This window comes from Cupressus sempervirens, chromosome 5 (assembly GCF_028749045.1).
Source record: "Cupressus sempervirens isolate cs-2001-9-10 chromosome 5, ASM2874904v1, whole genome shotgun sequence".
NCBI lineage: Eukaryota > Viridiplantae > Streptophyta > Pinopsida > Cupressales > Cupressaceae > Cupressus > Cupressus sempervirens.
The window spans coordinates 886,894,697-886,903,148 of NC_143122.1; the positions used below are offsets into that span (position 1 = coordinate 886,894,697).

General features: G+C 33.7%; 1 pseudogene; it reads left to right on the forward strand.

The window, feature by feature from the left end:
* The window catches only part of LOC149558771 (putative aldo-keto reductase 2), a 43,676-nt pseudogene extending 38,254 nt beyond the window's left edge, over positions 1-5,422 (forward strand).
* Positions 5,423-8,452: the final 3,030 nt, after the last annotated feature.

The window sequence follows — 8,452 nt, forward strand, 5'->3', positions numbered from 1 at the left end:
CTACAAAAGCCTACAATAGCTAGCTAACATCTGGATGTGATACATGTTGATTATATGGCATTAAAACCTATGGATTGAATTGTTACAGTTTGATTTGTGACTGATAATAGGTCTCTAATCTCTCTTTTCAGTCTTAGCAATAAACAATAAAGTCATATTTTGCCATATCATTTAGCTATAGATATTTTCATTCATTGCATAGTCATTTCCTTTAATCATTTGTAATCTGTTATCATAAACAAGCATCAAAGTGAACTCAGCCAAAGTCAGATCAGAATTGCCGAACTTAGAAACATCACCATTCCTAGGAGTCCAAAACATACATCAAACCAAACAAAATGGAAAAATTGGATTGGGTTTGGGTGGGGATCTTTCACAATTACTTATTGATGCTTAATCTATCTTGTGGTCTTGAGGATTTGCAAAACTTCATGGAAATCAAACTACCATGTTTGAATTAGAAAAGAATCAGTGTATAAAATAATAGCAATAAAAAATATAATAGAAAGTAACTGGTATGCAAGTATTCTTCTATTAATCTCCATATAAATTTGTTAAGAAGATGCAGTAGTAATGGTCGTCCCTCGTCAAGTATGCCAATCGCGAGATGGATGGACTAAGGGTTCTACTCAGAGGCTCATTCCATGCCCTCGGCCTTGGTTGAGGAAGAATATCTTTGATCCTCTTAATAAGGAACATAAGATTAATAATTATTTATCTGATTTCCATCAAACATCATATTTGGGATCAATTTGAAAATGTTTGATAGAAAGATGCACCAGTACTAGTTCAGTCATTAAATACAACAACTACAAGATGATAGATGTCTTGCCATTCTCATGGCCTAAGGGGCCATATGACTTGGACATTCATTATGTGCCCTTGAGTTTAATTGAGGAGGATGGTCTCAACTCTCCTAGAATCCTATCAAGCTTTTCCACCAAATTTCTAATATGGTCAGCTATTAGAAGTATGCAGTGAAATGGATACAAGTGAATTTAGGGTGTTCTATTTTCAATATCATTTGTATAATGATCATAAATCCTTGATACAATTTTCTCTAAATTGAATTGTAATTACATATTTTATATATAGAATACTATTTATAAATAACTTGTGTTGTGGGACTTGTTATTTTTAAGGCAAAATCCAATATATCCCATAAAGAGATCATTATGTTGCTTGTGCAGGAGCCCCATCATTCTGAAGAATCATACCATTTTTGGTAGGCACCTAAAAGGAAATCTCCATAAGGATTTGATGCCTTCCATTGGTTAAGATAAAAACTTAAAATAGATCTTTGAGGAGTGAATGCAGAAGATACTTGAGCAACCGTAACACAATTATTGCTATTTTTTGGAAAGCCTTAAAGCATCTACAAATGTAGCAAACTGAGGCAGGCAATCATATTTTAATATGCAATAACAAAAAATTCATGCACTCTCTCAGGTTACCATACTCAAGGCCCTAGAGCCACTAGGCTCTAAAATGACAAATAAAACTTCAAACTAAGAACATGCAATATGAAATTAATTACTAACTAATGTCATTATGCCAACATCACTGCTGCACTACATTCTAGAATAGTTTAACAATATACACTACTTCCAAATGGCATTTAAAGTATGTGAGCTAGAAAGCAAATCTAAATAACAAAAATGAGGGTCAATCTCAAGGTCAATGTTTTACCCTTCCATTTGGCAGAGTCAGTCAAATATATTCAACCTGCCCTTGAAAAACATGAGATTTGTTTAACATCCTTAAGATTCATTTTTTTTTTCCTTACCTGTAACTCGTGGTATGTAGAATAATATTATGGATATCTTCCATTTGACCCCCCAAAAGCTTCCTGCCATGTATCTAGCAGGACCAAGATCTTTTCTCTAACATTTAAATCAGGCTACAAAATAAAATACAAATAAAACCCACATAAAGGATTGCTGAAAATATGCACTAAGAGCACAAACCGAAAATTGTTTAAGCTACAACCCAAAAAAACATGAGGAAGTTACACAAAAGCTTTTTTTACAGACCTTTTTCTTTATTATCTTGACCATTTCATGTAGCACATCTCTTTTGGCAACTTGCAAGTGAACAGTATCACCACAATTTTTTGTAAGTGTCTCTAATAGCTGCAAAAATAACCAGGAAAATATTAAATCAAAGTTATCCATCAAAGTCAATCATAAATGAATTCTTACTATAGTAAATTTTTTGCACTCAGAATTCAACCAAATATCTCAGTAATGATAACTTAAAATAAATCAAAATGTATATAGAAATTTATAATATTATTCAATACTAACCATCAGAGAAAGAATTTGGATCTTAGGATTCTTATTGGCAATGCGTTTCTTAATTGCTTTGATTACTTCCTTTGCTTGTCTGTTCCAACACAATCATATTGACCAATATAGACCCTTCATTACTATCACCATATCCAAAAGTCCATTTATAAGAAAGAACTTAGAAGATAGAGCTATTAACCTGCTTTATAAAAACCATACCAACATCTCTTATGCGATATAAAAAAGATGGGATTACATTCTCTAAACATGGACTACCATTAATGCATAATATAGAGCAACTACCAATCAAATAATGTCAAATTGGATTTACAAAAGAGGATAACAGTGTATCAATATTTGCAAAGCATAATCAACAAATCTGAACCTAAGGTGGATTAAAGCAATTTAGCATGATTCTATGCCTTGTAACTCAGAGATGAAGGTATTTCCAAATATTTTGTATGACTTCTCATGTTAGACAAAAGATTATACAGACACATCTTATAAATATAGCCAAGATAGAATATATGACAAAAGGAGTAAGATTTCTTTGTGCCATTCAAGGTTCTTGGATAGGCAACATGAATAAAATGAAATGCTTTCATTTCCTTAAAAATTCTTGAAATCCATGTTTGATTATGACTACCATACATGTTGATCTGAGCATGCCTGGCTCCCAGTTACTGCTATGATATAGTTTAAGATTACTGCTGTAACTGATAAGTGGTGATGTAGATGAGCAAATTTGGATAACAGTTTCTATATGTTAGGTGTCGAGAAGCTTCACTTTACAATTTAAAAAATGGTTCTACCATACATGCTGTTTTATTTTGTGTCATCTTGGAAAGCATTGGATCATTCATGTAAACAAACCTAACAAGCTCTCTTGTGTGTTTATACTTAAGTTCTAACATTTCTTTTCCAGCCTGCACTAGAAGACTCTTTTGAAAAGTAATTCAACATTATAACATAATTATGAGCTGCAGAAGCATCAAATGTATCAAATCCTTACATAGCTGAAAACTATATAAACCATCACTGAAAATTGAACAATATTACTCAAAAGATGCATTTGTTAAAACCATTGATTGATCAAAAGATGCACATCTTGTTTCCAACTCGTACTATTTCCATTTCTTAATCTATTAATTCTCTAAGCTTGATTGTTCTAACACCATGCATAATGCTTTTATTGTTCCTTCCTAAATAGGCTCTGAAAGGTATCAAAGAGAAGGTGCATATTATAACTAAGTTTGGATTGACTTGGAGTAATGGAGAATTTGGTGTGAAGGGAGATCCTGCATATGTCAGGGCTGCCTGTGAAGCAAGCCTCAAGAGGCTTGATATAGACTATATTGATCTTTATTACCAGCACAGGGTGGATATTATTGTACCCATAGAAACTACTATAAGTCTTCGGATTCCAAACCCTTAACCTTGCACCAAAATACTATTTTGTCATGGTGCTGTAAGTTTTAAGATTCAAAATCTGTACTAGTGTGACAGGTTTTTTATTTTAATCTTATTTATAAAATTTTGGGCAATGGTTTTTCTCCAAAAACTACATAGTTGAATCTTGAATTTGATTTGATGTGAGAAATATATTTTACATATCAATTATTGAGATTGATAAGTATGAAATATTTTCTATAGCAAGCCAAATTTTGATTTTACTACAAGGATTCAATTGTGTGGTTTTCTAGTGAAACACATTGACACAAGTTATTTTAATAGTGGTTCACAAGAACTCATTTTTCATAAGAATGATTGGAACACGTAGTACTCATTACATTTAGATGATGCTCATAAGGTGAAGCATTAAGCCTTTCCAGAAGGTCACTAAGTGCAATACTACTCCAACTTATTGTCAAGAGAGATGAGTTCTTATGAAGCTAATGTAACATGAGTCAATGAATTTGTCTTAGAAACAACAAAATCAAAATTTCAAACCTCTAATTTCACTAGAAAATATGTGTCTAGTAATCAAGGTTGTATGGCTTTGGAGGGCAAGATTGTATCCCTCTGGCTCTTTACCGACGCCTAGCAAAACATAAGAAATTTGATAACAAGCAAACCAATTTTCCTTTTATACAGATGGGTGAACTGAAGAAGTTGGTAGAAGAGGGAAATATAAAATATGTGGGTCTATTTGAAGCCTCTACTTCAACAATCCGTAGGGCCCATGCAGTGCATCCAATCACTATTGTGCAGCTTGAATGGTCTCTCTGGAGTAGGGATTCTGAGGCCCAAATTATTCTCACCTCTAGGTAAACATTGTGAGGATATAATACCTCAACAGTCAGTGATTCAATGTTTACTTTATAGATTTCAAAGAACTAAGAATAAATATTTGTGAATTGGATTCACAATATATACCAAAAGTTGAAGTTTTTAATAAGATTTTTTTTTAAACTTTGTTCTATTTGAACTTAGATAAGGAATACAAGCTTACTTATATTTATTTTATTTCATTTTATTCCATTCATAGGGAGTTGGGGATTGGGATTGTTCCATATAGTCCTTTAGGCATGGGTTTCTTCAACACAAGAGGAAAACTTCTTCAAAGTGTGACAGATAATGACTTCGTAAGGTAAAGGATAGGATTTTTTTTTCCCATTTAATAATTGTACCATTTTAAAGATGATCTAATGTTGAGTTCAAACATTGAGACTAAACAACAAAGTAAAATCTAAAAAAAAATCTACATGACAAGACTGACAATAAAGGTAAAAATTAGTTTGATTTGATTTTTTCATTGTTGATTGTTTCATATCATAATAATTGATCTATTAAATAGGGGAATCTGAGGTTTTAAGGTGAGAATCTTGAGCGGAACCAAGATCTATTACTAAAGCTAAGTAAGATCAGTTTAAGAAAAGGGTGTAGCCCAAGCCAGGTTTCTCTTGCATGGGTTCAAGACCAGGGAAATAATGTTGTGCCCATTCCTGGAACCCCCAAGATGAAGAACCTAGATGATAATATCTTCTCTCTCGGTAAAATTAACAGCAGATGACATGAATGAAATCAAAGCCATCTTTCCTATAGATGATGTAGCTAGAGACCGACACAGAGCTGTTGATTTGCAATTGACCTGAATAAATTCAGAAACGCCCCCATACAACACTCTCCATTGAATTAAAGCACGTAAATGTTTGTGTTCCAAAGTAGAACATTTGCAATTGAGCTAGATGAATAAAGGGCTCTGAAGAGTTAGCAGCGTTAAAAAATAAAAAAAATCTAAATAAATGGATTTTTTAGCCTTGTACTATATCAGTTATAAATTATTATTATTGAAAATGTAGTATTTTTAAAGTCTATTAATAGAGTATTTTCAGAGCCTATTAATAAAGAGCTTTTGGTAAATGACTCTATAAAGAGTTTTATAAACCTGGTGGAAATATATTTTGTTAATAGTAATGATACTGGCATTTTAACATTTATGCATGACAATATTTATGGACTAGTGATAAACCCAAACCCTTCCACATGGATCTTAAGCAGGAGTTAGTAATAAAGATCCAATAAATGAGTCGTAATGTCTCCAAGGTTCTCTCAGAGACTTTGATATTCAACCATTGTTACTCCACATAACTTGTGGGCTTGGACATCAGGATAACAATATACCATTTATTATCAATGCATGCCAAGGATACATTAGAGGTTTTTACTCCATATGTCAACAAATTCACGTTTCAAAGTAGATAATCTAGAATGTCCATCTGGTGCCAATTCATGTTTTATTATCAAGACAAAGCACAAGAACCTATAGCTACAAATAAATCCAAATTTCCTTGAAACAATATGAAACACACTCAAAGAAGTGGTATAACATTGAATAAGACCCATATTACATTACAAAAACCATATAAAAATCTCAAAGTATTTCTAATACAAATTTCAAACTCGTTTATGATCATATTAATTTAAACAAAAATAAGTATATAATGGTAAAAAGTTGCATGCAGAAATTATTTATAATATTGCATTCAAATCCATTGATATGCACAGAAGTAGTGCCATGTAGAGTGCAGGAAGGGTCTACGTTGTATGGGTATGTCTCTCTTGATACAGAGGTGTGACACCTAAGAAAGAAATGGTAGCCCTTGTTCACTATGTTGTGTACACAGATGTCACTTTTCTTGATACTTTAGAGTCTTAGACACTAATAAAATTATTGTAGAGAAAGTCAGTCAACTTACTAAATCTATTATGACACCTCCATTCTAAATGGCATTATCATATTAGACTTTGTGATCCAACGTATTGAAGAAATTACCTTAATATTGAAGAATTAATACAAGTGATGTTGCAGGTGTAGTGGGATTGCTTCCAAATTCTGACTCTTCCACAATACCACTCTAAATATATAGTCCATGTCTAGTTCCTTTGTGCTCATTCCATTAGGAAGACTCCAGTCTAAGGACTGAACCAGCGAAGCCAAAATTAAATGAAGCATCTTATCAGCCAAAGGAAGCCCTAGGCATATTCTTCTCCCTACTCCAAATGGTATAAGCTCAAAATCTTGTCCCTTAAAGTCCATAGTAGCTCCCTCTCCCTCCAAAAACCTCTCTTGCATAAATTTGGAAGGCTCCTTCCAACACAACAGGATCCCTCACAATCACCCACACATTAACCCATACTTGTGTGTCTTTGGGGATCACAAACCCCCTATTTCACAAGATCTTGATGCTTTATGAGGGATCAAAAGAGGACCAGGAGGATACAGTCGAAGCAATTCTTTCACCATTGCATGAAGTTAAGGTAGATGATCAATATCAGATTCCTCCACTCTTCTACTATGACCTACAACCTCCTCTAACTCCCCTTGGACTTTTTCCATTTTATCTAGATTATGAATGAGTTTTACCATTGCCCATTCTATTGTTGCACTAGTGATGTCAAAACCAACAATTAACAGATCCTGCATTAACAAAAAACCCCATCCTCATTAACCAATGCCTCCACTCTCATCTTAAGCCCTAACTTGGCCTCCTCATTAGCAGACAAAAACATTGATTGCAAGGATTTCATTAACACCGTCGCTGCCACACCCGTCTCCACGCACCCCCTATACATAGATGCCCCTTTCTCAAAAACCTTCACCTTTTCCTCCTCCAGCCTGTGAAACACTTCCTCCATTTTTGTCCTCAACAAAAATGAGTTTTTCCCACTTAAAAAAAAAATTTAACATATGAAGCCCATGTTGGTTGAAAATTCGACCAACACGGGCATGGATTTTTTTAAAAAGATATTTTTCCTTGCATATTTTGACCAATCTAAAACATTTTAATAGATGGTCAAAAATTTTGGTCAAAAATTGGGGTCAAATGTACTAGTGTTCCTATCTCCTGAATTGCACACTTGAAATGAGTTTAGATATTGTTAATGAGTAGTACATTAGGAAGGATTTGTGATTGTTCTCCATTTGGATCAAGGGTTTCAGCAACCACTAGCACAAGTTTGAAATCAGGTGCTTTCTATTCCACTCGGACCAACATTTTTGACCCTTTCCTTGCTTTGCTACTACTACTTGATTCTACTTGAAGTCACTTGATCGCTCTGCAATTTGCTTGATCACAATAACACTTAGAATTCTCGATGAAAATTGAATTCAATTTCCTACTTTTTGAAACTTTTCCATTAATGCTTGGTATGAAGGTAGCTGTGATGACATCATTATGCATGAAAATATGCTTGGCAATTTGTGTGACATCTTGTCATCCACTACCTACTCGAATCACTTGGTACAGGCTTCATAACTTGGTAACCATGCATGAATTGTTACTCTTGACCTTGCTCGGTAGAGTCCATGACCCAACCTTTCTTAGTAGAGAAGTCAACTCGATGATAATTGATACTAATCTTTAGTGATCCTTTTGTATCTTGAATACTAATTGGATCTTTTCTTCCTTTCAATTTGGAACTATTTGAAATGTGATCTTGATAGCACAGTTCTAGTTCTTCCTTAAGAACTTAGTTGGAAATGGTGGAGTCACCCACTTATTGAGTGACATGACCATAACTACTTGAATTAGCTTCCTCAATAGATTTAGGAATCCATTGCTACCTCATCTACTTTCGAATGTTATCTACTTTGGCTTTCTCTTCATCTTCAATTCTACCTATATTCATGTAATTCTTGGCTAGATGACCAAGTTCTATAC